Here is a 13,494-nt window from a genome sequence, read left to right as displayed (position 1 = left end):
CCGGCCGAGCTGAGACTCCAGCGCTGTCTGTGGGTGTGCCTGCCCTCCAGCCTGGATGGACCCTCCCTGACAGGGAAGTGAAGCCCTAGCAGGCCCCTCCCAAGGCCATTGGTGTGGCCTGAGTGGTGCAGTTGAGGATCCCCTGGTGTGGAGACAGGATGGGAGGAGGGGGCTGGGAGCAGGGAGCAGGAAGGGGCCCAGGAGTCTCTCTTATCTGCAGGAAGCACCTTGGGAAGCCGGAGGGCTGGGTTTCCTGCAGCTTACCTCAGGAGAGGAAACTAGGGCTGTCCACCCCTGGCGTCTCCACCCTCCACCGCCTTCCTGCCCTGTCTCTTTTCCCTCTCCCTTGGCCCAGGCCCCCACCCACCCACACACACACAAATTTCCCCTAGCCCTTGACCCAGCCTTTCAGCACCCTGGATGCAGCCAGCTGTGATAGATGTGAGAGTCTACCAGCAGTAGGACTGGAAGGGGAGAAGGCCTGCTCCACAATCAGCAGAACAGTCTAGAGCCTCCTGGCTGTTCCTTGGCTCCCTGCAAATCTGCAGGGATGGACCTGGATGGACCCAGAGCCCCCGAGCCAGAGCCTTTGGACCACCTGCCCAGACTGGATCTCATGGGGGCCCTTGCAGCCTCTCCTGCCAGCTCCCTACATCTGTAGCTGCTGCTGTGCGAGCCTTTGGGGAGGACATGTCACAGCTTCAACGCCTGGTAGCCTGCAGACCGGTGGTCTCCTCAGCTGGCCCTCACACTGCCCAGGGTGACACAAAGCATGTGCTCTACACAGCGCCTGGTGCATAATGAATGAATAGCAGATCTCCGTGGTCCTCCAGTTCCCCTGCCACCTGGCAGATGGCAGAACTAATAATGCCTGGGCCCTGCACACCAGATGTCTTCCTGAAGGTTCTGAAGGAGAAAGCTGGTTGGGTGTCTTTGCCCTGGTTTTGTTGCGAGTAATCCCAGGCTCCTCCCCACAAGCCTCCTGAACAGCCCCCACCTCCCAGTCAGGGCCATCCTTGGCCTGCCCTACCCCAGTTCCCCCGCCACTCCACCTAACCCCACACCAGATACTAGGCCCTTCTGCTGGCCCCACTTTTCCATCAGGACCAAAGTTCCCGGAAGACCATGATTTTTGCCATCCCTACTTCTTCCCCACCAAACTGTCAGACACAGCAAGCTTCATGGGACTTGGGGGCAAAGCACCCAGAATAGTGCCTGGCCTGGGGCACAGGCTTCAGACCTCTGCCCTGAAGTAGCTCCCAGGCGCAAAGGCCACTGCCAAATGTCACTGCCTGTGACCTTCCACCTGTGCTTCAGTGATCACTCCAGGCATTGCAGACCTCAGGCAAGTCAAACCCTCAAAGTTCTGGGCCCTCCACACTCAGGATCCCACCTTGAGGCCATCCAGGTGACCTCACCTCACCCGAGGCTCCTCTTTGCCTGGTGGTTCCGCCTCCCGGCAGCCTAGCTGGGATTGTCCCTTTCCCCTATCTGTCACTCCCACAGGTCAACTTGGTCACCCAGATCCTACCCTACCCTCCTTCTGGCTTCTTGCCCCAGGCCTGTTCCCTCAATCAGCATGCCCCAGAAGACCCCCTTGCTGCAGGCTGCCCAAGCAGGATTCTGTCCTGTCCCTTGACTCCTCCCTGCCCCCACTAGTTTCCATGACAACAAGGCAGGCTTTCACTGAGCCAGACCCTAGCTGCTTCCCATTCCCAGCCTGCCTCTCTCCAGTGTAGACCCGTCTGGCTCCTTCACCTCTCACTTTGATCTGCTTTCTCCTGAAGCCACTCTTGGCTTCTAGACTGATCCACTCATTTGTTGCTCAGCATCTTTCTTTTCCTGCCAGAAGGTGGGTTCCCTGTGCAGACAGATCTTACCTGTCTGGTTCACTGATGTGTCCAGTGCTTTTCCCCTTCACATCAGACTTTCTCCAGAGTGGTCTGTAAGGCAGGAACCCTGGAGTGCTCAGCCGACTATGACACCGTCTGGACCTGGTGCATTCTTTTGAGTAGGGGTTTGGTTTTGGCTTTGATGGGACTGGAGATTAAACCCAAGGCCTCGCACCAAGCTAGACAAGGGCTCTACCGCTGACTACTTCCCCAGCCCATTCTTCAATTTTGAGACAGTGTCTTGCTGAATCGCCTAGGAATCAGACACGGTGACACACACCTGTAATCTCAGCAACTCAGGAAGTTGAGGCAGAAGGATCGTGAGTTCAAAGCCAGCCTCAGCAAAAGCAAGGTGCCAAGTAACTCAGTGAGACCCTGTCTCTAAATAAAATACAAAATAGTGGGGCTGGGGATGTGGCTCAAGCGGTAGCGCACTCGCCTGGCATGTGTGCGGCCCGGGTTCCATCCTCAGCACCACATACCAACAAAGATGTTGTGTCCGCGCAAAACTTAAAAAAATATTAAAATTTTAAAAGATAAATAAATAAATAAATAAAATACAAAACAGGGCTGGGCATGTGGCTCAATGGTCAAGTGCCCCTGAGTTCAATCCCCAGGACCCCCAATAAATAAATAAATAGCCCAGGAATCCTCCTGCCTCAGCATCTGAAATAGCTAGGATTACAAGTCTGCCCAACCACATCAATCATGAGTGGGTTTTTTTTTTTTAATTGCTTGTAGTTATATAACATCCAAAGGTATATTCAGAGTCTATTTCACCTTGAATCTAAGTTTCCTTTTTCTAGAAATACACTGAGGTTTTTATTTTCTTTTAGACTCAGTTTTCCTATCTATCTATCTATTTATTTATTTATTTTTATTATGGCACTGGGGATTTAACCCAGGGTTACTCTACCCCTGAGCTACATCCCCAACCCTTTTTATTTTGAGATAGTCAACTTGGGATCCTCCTGCCTCAGCTTCCTGAATTTCTGGTGTTATAAGTATGTGCCACTGGGTCTGACCAGCTTTCCATTTTTAATCTGTTTTCTATTTCATTTTATTCTATTCTTATGTTTATTTTTTCTACTTTTTGTGTTATGATTTGTGTGTGTATGTGTGTGTGTGTGTGTGTGTACGGGGTATTGAATCCAGGCCTCATGCATTCTATGCAAGCCTTCTACAACTGAGCTACATTCTTAGCCACTAATAGTTTTGATTTTTTTTTAAGTAATGAAGCTAAGCACTTACTAATTTTTAGTAGTTCTCCTTTTCTAAAATAATTCTTTCCTCATACATTTGGTTCTGTAAATTTTCAGGTGCCACTTGTTCCTTAAGTGCTAATAAGTAATAATTTTCTAACATCAGTTATATATTTTAGCTTGTAAATGACTGAAGACTATGCTTATTTAAATTTTCAAATATGTACTAGTTTTTCAAAATGATTTCTTCATTACTGATTTCTCATATGACTGCATTGTGGTCAAAAAAGATGGTCTAGATCATACTAATATTGGGGATTCTATGGAGTCTTTGTGTCCTGGTACATGGCCCATTTTTGTAAATATTTCGTCTCTTTTCAACAGGAATTAGTAGATGCAAGTACATGTCCTTGCATCCATTAATTCATATAGACGGTGTGTGTATGTATTCAGAAATATGTAGTATCTATTAGACTAAGGTCCTTAATTATGTTACTCAAATATTCTATACCTAACTAATATTTTGTCTTCTTCATTCATAAATTGCTGAGAAAGGAGTGTTAAGATTCCTGTCCTACCCTGTGGTTGCAGCTACTTGCAAGGCTGAAGCAGGAAGACTGCTTGAGCTCAGGATAGCAAAACCAGGCTGGGCAGCACAGTGAGACCTGTCTCAGAACACATCTCTGCTGGGGTGGTGGCTTTACCCATTTCTCCTTGGAACTTTGCCCATGTTGGTTTTGTATATTTGGGGGCCTTGTAATAAACATTCTTAGGTTTAGAAATATTTTATTTTCCTGCCAGGCGCAGTGGCACCCACCTGTAATTCCAGTGGCTCGGGAGACAGGAGGATCACGGGTTCAAATCTAGCCTCAGCAAAAGTGAGGCTGCTAAGCATCTCAGTGAGACCCTGTCTCTAAATAAAATACAAAATAGGACTGAGGATGTGCTCAGTGGTCAAGTGCTCCTGAGTTCAATCCCAGGTACCTCCACAAAAAACAAGAATTATTTTTTGTTTCCTGACAAGTTTTTCCTTTTATCATTGCTCAGCCACTCTATCCAGTAATGCTTCATGCTTTGGTTATACTTTTTCAAAGTTAGTGCAGCTGCAGTGCCTGTTTCCATGAGTATGGGCCCCCAATCTCTTTCCTTCCTTCTCCTTTGTCTTCGTGTTCTTAGGTACACAAGGTGAGGAGGTTTACAGCTACAATCGTGAGTTCCTGTGTTTGATACATCTTAACTGATTCTTATTATCAATTTTGTGTTCTTCCTTTTTTCTGTATGCTGCTTTTTTCTCCTTTCTGCCCTCCACTAAAATGATCAGGGTTTTTTTAATTCCCCTTTCCCTCATCTCCCAGTGGTTTAGAAGTTATACATTCTCTATCATTTTCATAATTACACTTAAATTTTCAACAAGCATCATTAACAAGGCCCAAAGTCAATTAGTGTCAGTTTATTTTTCCAGGTAATATAAAGAATTTAGAATACCAAACTCCATTATGTAGGTTTGTCACCATGTTGCTTTTACCTCTAAATCATTCTTGTTATTATTCTCACTAATAGGGAATACTCAGATTTTTCACATAATCAATTTTGTTGCTCAGTATTCTTTCTTACACCTCATTCTTTCCTTCTGGGTTCAATTTTCTTCCTCCTGAAAGTACATCCTTTAGAAATTTTCTCAGTTTCTGTTAGTGGCAAACCCCCTCCATCTTGCTTTGAATTGTCTAACTTCGCTGTTATTCTTGAATGATAATTGAGCAAGTGGAGAATTCTGTGTTGATAGCTACTTTCCTCTCGGTCCTGTGAAATTTTTTCCTGAATGTGCTGCATTCTGAGTGACTTTCACAGTCATGGCTTCCATGACACTCACCCTTGACCGTGTTTAGCTTCCAGTTTCAATGACCATAGATTTTATTTTGAGAAGCTGTATTCTTAAATCTGCTTGCTATTTTTTTTTTCAGGATAAGAGCTTTAAAAAAAAAACTACTTTGTTTATTTTTATGTGGTGCTAAGGATTGAACAGAGGGCCTTGCATGTGCTAGGCGACCACTCTACCCCTGAGCCACAACTCCAGCCCTGCTTGCTGTTTTTTTTATGTTGACTTTTTGGCTTTTTACATAAAGCAAGTTTTCAAAGTATTTTTTTTTTTTTAACGTATAAATGTATGTATGTATGTGTTTGGTGGTATTGGGGATTGAACCCAGGAGCACTCTACCACTGAGCTACATCCCCAGCCCTTTTTAATTTTTTATTTGAAGGCAGGGTCTCAATAAGTGGCCCAGGTTGGCCCAGAACTTGTAATCATCCTGCCTTAGCCTTGGAGTTGTTAGAACTACAGGTGTGCACCACAGTGCCTAGTTTCTTTTGTTTTTAGCTTTTCAAATATATATATTTAAAGTTTCTAGTCCATTGTTTTGTTATGTGAACTTTCTGATGGTCTGCTTCTTGGGATGTCTATAGACTCTGCTTCTTGGGATGTCTATAGACTTTCTTGGGGGCCATGAGTTCACCGTAGGCCTGGATTAATGTGGGAATCCTGACTCACCTTGATGATACAGCTAGTTCAGGACTTTTCTTATGTTTACTTATTGACTTTCTTAACCCTGAGGACCACAGTGTGATGCAGTCCAAGGTCCAAAGATGGTGTGACCGGCAGTGGCTACATTGTCCCAGACTTTTTCACCAGAAGATCATGACAAAACTTGCTTAAATTGAAAGGAAATATGCAATAGCAATTATAAAAACAGGTGATTCACTGAGGTTCTTGAGCACTTCCAAGCCACCATGCACAGCTTTTACTTGATTTTATCTTGTTTTAAACTTTATTTTAAAGATAAGCCCTATCCACAGGGATAGCTCCCTTTCTCTGGCTGCGAGGCCTTTCTAACCCTCTCCCCTGTACTTCAGGGGCAGTTGTGTCCCCTGCAGCTGGAGTTAGCTGATCCCACTCCATCCTGGTAGGGCCACTACTCTGAGACTGCTGTCTTTTCAGCAGCCAGGCTGACGTTTAGGATATACAGCCAACTCTGGCTGTGTTAACTTCTCTCTCTGATCCTGTCTGATCAGTCTTCCAAAAATTCCTGTAAGTTGCCAGTCGATTCCCAGTCCCTGTTCCTGTCTTCCAGCAATGGGATATTATTTATTGACTTTAAATGTATACAGTTCCTTTTTATTATCACTGTACACTTAAAAATGGCTCAAGTGGAGAATTTTGTTTTGTTTTGTTTTTTACCACAATTATAAAAATTTACACATAGATCATAAATTGTCAACGGCCTTGAGAGGGAGGTCAGGTAAACACCTGGGCAAAACAGCCTTGAACGAAACTTGGAGTTCTAAGTGTGAACTTAACTAGACATATATCTCAATTTTGATTCCACATTTCGTGGGAGAATAATGCTTTAAATCTAAAGCTCTAACGATATACAACCAGCTGCCGCCTGTGAAGGGCATCTATCAGAGCACCTTTCCCTGGTGGAGAAGACAGGAACTGCACCTGAACTAGCTCCCGACTGAAGCGCACTCACCCCAGAGGCTGGGAGCTAATGGCGAGTCTCTGGGGACTGGCACTTTGCTTCATAGACAGCGTCCAAGCAGGCCCTGCCTGTGGCCAGCATGAATGAGACAATGAAACAGTTGTGTTACCGTCCCCACTTTAACTGAGCAGGCGAGAGAGAGGAGGGCGAGAAGTCCCACAGGCCACCTGGATCCTTGACGCTGAGCCGGGTGCCCATCAACACACCGGTCCCAAGGCCAGCCCTGCACCCTGCTGTGCCCACTTTCAGCCTGGAAGTCGGGAAGTGTGTTGGCTCCTAAAGCCAAACTGCAAGAAAAGCAGAAGCACAACAGTTGTCAAATTTCAAAAATGATGATTAGGGATTCAAACCCTTTGGGAGTCAGGGGGTGATGCAGGCTGTGATTCTACTTGGGCTACTAAGGCAGGAGGGTCTCAAGTCCCAGGGCAGCCTGGGCAACCTATCAAACCCCGTCTAAAAACAATGAAAGGGTCTGGAGTGTTGCTCAGTGTAGAGCACTTGCCTAGCCTGGAGGAAGCCCTGTGTTCCATTCCCTGTGGGAGAGTGTCCCAGCCCCTTCCTCAGGGACATGGCTTACTTTCTGCCAGAGTGCCCTCTACCCCAAGGAAACCCTCCTAAGGATCAGTCCTACTTGGTTCTTTCTTCTTTTTCCAAGTAGTATTCCATTTTATGAAAATGCCACATTTTGCTTGTCAAATCATCTGTGATATGCACATTTGGTTGTCTCCTGTTTGGAACAATCATGAATAAAACTGCTGTACACATTTGTGCATCCGTAGCTTTGTTTTTTACAGTACTGGAGGCTGAAGCCAGCAGTGCTGTGCCACTGAGCTACATTCCTTTTTATGTTTGTTTTGAGAGGGTCTCACGAAAGTGCCCAAGTTGGCCTTGAACTTGGGAAACTCCTGCCTCAGCCTCCCCAGTCACTGGGATCACAGATGTGAGCACTGCCTGTTTCATTTTTCTTGGATGAATACTTAGAGGTAGAATAGCCATGCCTTATGGAGATGCATGCTAACTTGTAAAGATATTGGCAAGCAATTTTTCTAGCATGGTACTGCACTTAACATCCACCTTGTTCCATTTCCTGCATGACCTGCCCCTGTCCACTCGTGGCATTGTCAGCCCTTCAGACTTAAGCCATTTTAACGGATATCTAGTGCTATCTCTTTGAAGGGTTAGATTTGCATTCTTGATTGTTAATAAGACTGAGCTTCTTTTCATGTTCTTATTGGCCATTCAAGTATCTTCTTTTGTGAAGTGTCTGTTCTAGTCTATGGCTCATTTTTTTAAATGGGTAGTTTGACTGACATTTAGGAACTCTTTATGTATTCTGGACAAACATTTTTTTACTATATATGTGTTACAAAAGTTCTCTATTTCATAGCTTTCCTTTTCATTTTCATTATAATCTCTCTTTTTTAAAAAAGCTAATGCTTTCATAGAATACAATTTTATCTGTTTCTCTTTCACTAGTAATATTCTTTGGGTCTAATGTAAGAAATCTTTTCCTATGACACTATCACAATTTTTTTTCTGTTTTGTTTTTTGGGTTTTTTTGTGTGTGTGTATGTGTGTGTGTGTGTGGTGCTAAGAATTAAATCCAGGGGCTGACCCATGCTAGGCACGACCCCCACCACTAAGCTATACCCCAGCAGTTTTAGTTTTTAATTTAGGTCTTTGATTAAAATTAAATTCTAGTTTTGGTGTCAAGAAAAGTTGATGTTTGTATGTTTCTTATGAAATGTTCATTTGTTCCAGAACCATGTTATGTTTATTGTGTCAAAATATGCTCATTATAGAATTTTCCATGTTAGCTGGGCACCTCTACTCCCAGAAACTCAAGAGGCTGAGGCAGGAAGATTGCAAGTTCAAGGGTAGCATGGGCAACTTAGCAAAGCCCTGTCTCAAAAAATAAAATGGGCTGGAGCTGTAGCTCAGTGGTAAAGCACTCCCAGGTTTAGTCCTTTGTGTCAAAAAATAAATTAATTTGATAAAAAGGGCTGGGTGTAGCTCAGTGGTGCAACGCCCGGGTTGTTCAGTCCCAGAACCACGGTGCTTCCACTATGATGTGTTTGTGGGTACAGTTCTGTCGAGTGCGGCACACTTGTGCAGCCATCTGCTCATGCCAAGCCCACATTTCCCCCTGTGGCCATTGCCCATCCCCTCTCCCAGCCCTTCCTGCCCTGTCCCACTTTCTGTCAGCATGGATCTGACTATTCTAGGTCTCTCTAAGCACCGTCCTTTAAAGGACTTTCCTTTCTCGCTGAATTGCCTCTGGCACCTTTGTTGAAAGTCAGTTGACCACATATGTGTGGTCTATTTCTGGACTCCCTATTCTTTTCTGTTGATCTAAATTTATATACTTCCTTTAATATCACCCTGTTTAATTTCTGAAACTTTATAGTAAGTTTTCCAATCAGATAGTATAAGTCCAACCACTTTGTTCTTTTTAAATTTTGTTAACTATTCTAGGTCATTTTTATTTCTTAAAAATCTTAGAATAAGCTTGTCAATTTTTACCAAAATAAAAACTTTTGGGGAATTTGATATTGTTTTAAATCATAAAAATATTTATAAGTGTGAACATCTTAGCCACACTGTATCACCCAATTGAGCATGGTATATTGCCTCATTTATTTTGTCCAGTTTATCTCAGCAAAGCTTAATAGCTTTCAGTGTACAGTTCCGACACATTTTTGTCAAGTTTAGTCCTAAGATTTTTAACTTCACATATTTATTGTAAATGAAATTTCATTTAACTTTTATTTTTCCAATTGTTGCTAACAAAGAAACAACTGTGTGTATGTGTGTGTGTGTGTGTGTGTGTGTATACACACACAATAGCCTGTGACCTTTCAGATTGTGCCAAGGGCTGGGGTGTAGCTCAGTGATAAAGCACTTGCCTGGCATGCCTGAGGCCCTAGGTCCAATCCCCAGCAAAATACAAACAAACAAAGAAATAAAATGTGCTGAGTTATAATACAGTATATATACACACATGCATGCATAAATTCCTTGGAATTTTCCACGTAATCAGGTTGTCAGCAAATAGAGATGGTTTTACTTCCTCTCTTGAATTCTTATGCTTCCTGTTTCTTCTTCTCTTATAGTGTTGCATAAAAGTGATAGAAGAAGACCAATCTGGACAATATAGTGAGACCCCATCTAAACACAAATTGTCAGAGTTTATGGATGAGTGTTGAAAACATCACCTAACATAAAATAGCCAGATAGAAAGGGGCAGATGTTGTATGATTGCATTTATGCAGAGTGTCTAGAACATGCACATTCACAGAGAACTCAGGACCAAGGTGAGAGGGGCCAGGGCAAGGGCTGGAGCAGGGAGGCAGGCCCAGAGACTCTGATGAGGAAGAGCTCTGGGAACGGACAGTGATGCCACTGGGAATATACTTGATGAAATTTTAAAGTGTGGAATTAAAAAGTGATTTAAAACTCTTACATACATTAGACCTTCTCCTTCTAGCTTCTATAAAGTGTTCTCATCTTCCAGTCTGACTATTCTGTATTCTGGATCATTTCTTCAGAACCATCTTCCAATTGAATAATTCTTAGCTGTGACTGATCTGCTATTGAACCTGCCCATTGAAATATAATAATAATAATAATTTTATTATTCACAATACCAAAAAAATGGAATCAGCAGTCCATCAACATATGAATAAATAAATAAAGTGTGGCATATATACACAATAGAATAATATTCAGCCTTTTAAAAGAAGGCTGGCATGGTGTTGCACACCTGTAATCCTAGGGATTCAGAAGGCTGAGGCAGGAGGATCCTAAATTCAAGGCTATTCTGGGCAACTTAGAGAGAACCTGTTTCAAAATAAAAAATGAAAAGAGCTGGGCTAAAGCTCAAAGGTAGAGTACTCCTGGGTTCACTCCCCAGTGCTACAAAAATAAATAGATAAAAATAAAAACTATTTTCCAGGAAGGAAAAAAAAAAGAAATTTTAATTATTGATTGTCGAATTCCCAGCGACAAAAGCACTCAGGGTCACTCCAGGGGAACTGGGCTGCACAAAATAACCACACAAGAGACAGAGATACCTTTTTCTTTGGGGGTCCTGTGATGGCTCCTCTGACCTTAAGAGTCCACAGAAAGCACAGGCAAGCAGGAGCGCGTGCTGGCCCCTTTTATTGAGAAGAAGCTATTCAAATGAGGCAAGGGGTCAGGTTTCAAGGGGCTGAGTTTAGCTTCATGATGTCTGCGCTCAGCAGGTTGACTGACATCTAGGAAGGCCACACCCAAAGGCAGAGTAAGAGAAGGGGACACACAAAGGGCATTTCCATGGAACATTCTATCCCAAATAGGGTAAAGGGATAATATCACAAAGGAACAGGTGAGCATAGCTCGGTCCATGGGGCTACAGGAAGGCATGCCTACGCATGAAGTCACATTCTGCTACTTTGAGGATCAGGGCAGCGTCCAGGCCACTACGGAAGTGACCAGGTCACTACAAAAGTGACAGACAGAACCTCTTCCAATCACATGAAGGAAAATGTTTATTATGCTTTAAATCAGCATTTCCAGATGTTTTGCAACAGAGGCATTTTAGATTACATTATTGAAATCTCTTCCTAGTCAGCCACAGCAGTCAGAATTCGACAGCCTCCCAAAATTGATTGTATTTTTTCATTTCTGGAGCTGTATTTTGTTCATTTTCTTATCTTTTTTTTCTTATCCTTTCAGATAGTTTCTCATTCCCTTCTCATGTTTTCTAATTACACCCTTACACCCTTTACCTAACTAGCAGTTTAAGCATACTTACATGTTTTGTGATTTTAGATTGTGATCTCATGTCTGGCTAATCTTCATCTGTGGGAACTTGCAGGAGTCAAAATGAGGGTGCACACCTTTAGAGATGACTGGTATTTTTGCTCTGGCCAAGTGCCCCTGTGCTGAGGATCTACAGCCAACTCAGCTCAATTCCAAACCACCTAGGGAGTTTATATTTAAATTCTACACCCATTTGAAGGAAGTTTATAGCTATACATTCTCAGAGAAGATTTGATTTACTTTTGGTGATGAGGTCATTACAAACATCATCGATTTCTCCTTCATGGAAAGCAGATATTTTTTTCTGTAGTCTTTCTGGACTTCAAAAGTCCTGATTTTATATAAGACTCTTATTTCCAACTTATTATATTGCATGTGCCCAAATCCATGTCTCTTCCTTTCTATGCAGCCTTAAAACTCAAGGCTTTAAGTTCCAGGTATTAAGAATGTTCAAGATTTCATACTCATTTACCCTATTGGTTTCAACTTCCTCTTTATTTTGTGTCTCCAGGGATATATCCCTTGTTTTCTTTGAAGTTCACCTATGCATATAAAGGAATGTTTATTATATTTCAAATCAGCATTTCCAGATGTTTTGCAATTTTACATTATTGAAAATCTTCTTTTCTTAGTCAGCCACAGAAGTCAATATGCATAATGTTTAATAATTTTCAGGCTGGGATTGTGGCTCAGTGGTAGAGCGCTTGTCTCACATGCGTGAGGCACTGGGTTTGATCCTCAGCACCACATAAATAATAAAATAAAGTATTGTGCCCATCTACAAATTTAAAAAATGTTTAATCATTTTTTGGTCAAACATATAATAAACAGATTCATAAATGAACAGGACACTCTGCTTTATTTATTCATCTATTTATGCAGGGGATGGAACCCAGGCGTTTGAGTATACTAGGCAAGTGCTCTACTACTGAGCTACATCCCCAGCTCACATATGCATTTTAAAACTTTTATTATGCACAAACTCTGGCCAACTGCTCAAAACAATCAATCAAACAATATATGAGACAACCAGGAAATTAACACAGGATAGATTCCCATACCCACTGTGTTCATTGTCAAATCAAAATGTGCCTCTCACCTGTCCTCCCAAACCCCTCTGCCCAGCAGCCCCTTTGCTTGAAGCATCCCCTCCCCCAGCCATCCTGGCCAAGGCTGCTCCTCCCTTCAGCAAGGCTGAGGGAAGACCAAAGGGCCTTGGGTGTTTCCGCCAGGTCTGTCCCTAGACAGAGGGCTTCTGGTCCAGGAATGACTCACATCCAGGAATTGCAAAAGGAACTCCAGTCCCCTGCATTGTGACCAAGTCAGGACACATTCCTGAGATCCAAGGTTTTGCACCCTACTTCCACCACCCCACCCTATGCTGCCTAATGCTTTTGTCCTAGACAAAGGGCCAGCGAAGAGGTTTCTGATGCCACAACACTCGGCTTGCCCATCACAGCAACCCCATCCCAACACAGTCTCTTTATCCTGCTTCTTGGAGGCAGCACCTCTTTATCTCTGCCATACACTAGCTGGCCTCCCCAGAGCTTCTCAAGGGTGTCTCCTTCCACAGTGCACCCCATTAATACCTTGGGGAGGTTGGGACAGTTAAGGAACAGCTGGGCAGGCAAAGCACTGGGCACACCTGCCTCCTTTAACCTTTGGGTGCCTTTTTCCTCCATTAAACCAAGGAGTGTCTACTATTTCACCTTCATTCCCACATCCTTTGTGAACTCTGGTTTTAATTACCAGAATATAAACAATCCCCTTCCAGGCATTCCACCTGCGGTTCCGATCCAAAACCTGTGTTCATTGCCTCAGGCTGGCCTGGTTTAGGACGGGTCTTCTTCGGTATCCATTCCCCAGGACTGCAAAATCTGAACAAGATTTGCAAAATGATACCATTGTTTCTGTGTCCAAGTCTTCTCTTCCCAGACTTACTTTAAGTAGCCCCTGCCCTGTCTTGGAAGACTGGAAGGTGACCAGTTCAGGGTTCACATCACAGTGCCTGAATTCCTCAGGCCCTTGGACCTGTGCAGGGTTCCATGCTTCTGGCACCCT

At 43.5% G+C, this 13,494-nt stretch overlaps 1 long non-coding RNA gene across 3 annotated transcripts; it reads right to left on the bottom strand.

The window, feature by feature from the left end:
* Positions 1–1,063: 1,063 nt before the first annotated feature.
* LOC131424158 (uncharacterized) lies at positions 1,064–10,824 on the bottom strand. 3 transcript variants are annotated; one of them, XR_009226724.1, is made up of 4 exons: positions 10,704–10,824; positions 10,394–10,470; positions 10,098–10,229; positions 1,064–9,798 (listed from the first exon to the last, which is right to left on the bottom strand). It is a non-coding gene; the product is annotated as an uncharacterized LOC131424158 (long non-coding RNA). The 3 variants fall into 3 exon arrangements; XR_009226725.1 differs by lacking the exon at positions 10,394–10,470 and having other exon boundaries at positions 1,064–6,917; positions 9,632–9,798; positions 10,704–10,777; XR_009226723.1 differs by lacking the exon at positions 10,394–10,470 and having other exon boundaries at positions 10,704–10,777.
* Between the last annotated feature and the right edge of the window lie 2,670 nt (positions 10,825–13,494).

Source organism: Marmota monax, unplaced genomic scaffold (assembly GCF_021218885.2).
Source record: "Marmota monax isolate L192 unplaced genomic scaffold, Marmota_monax_Labrador192_F-V1.1 WCK01_AAM20220418_F8-fsc00234, whole genome shotgun sequence".
Classification (NCBI taxonomy): domain Eukaryota; kingdom Metazoa; phylum Chordata; class Mammalia; order Rodentia; family Sciuridae; genus Marmota; species Marmota monax.
Note: the sequence above shows the minus strand (reverse complement) of the source record. Positions and strands in the feature narration are given on the sequence as shown.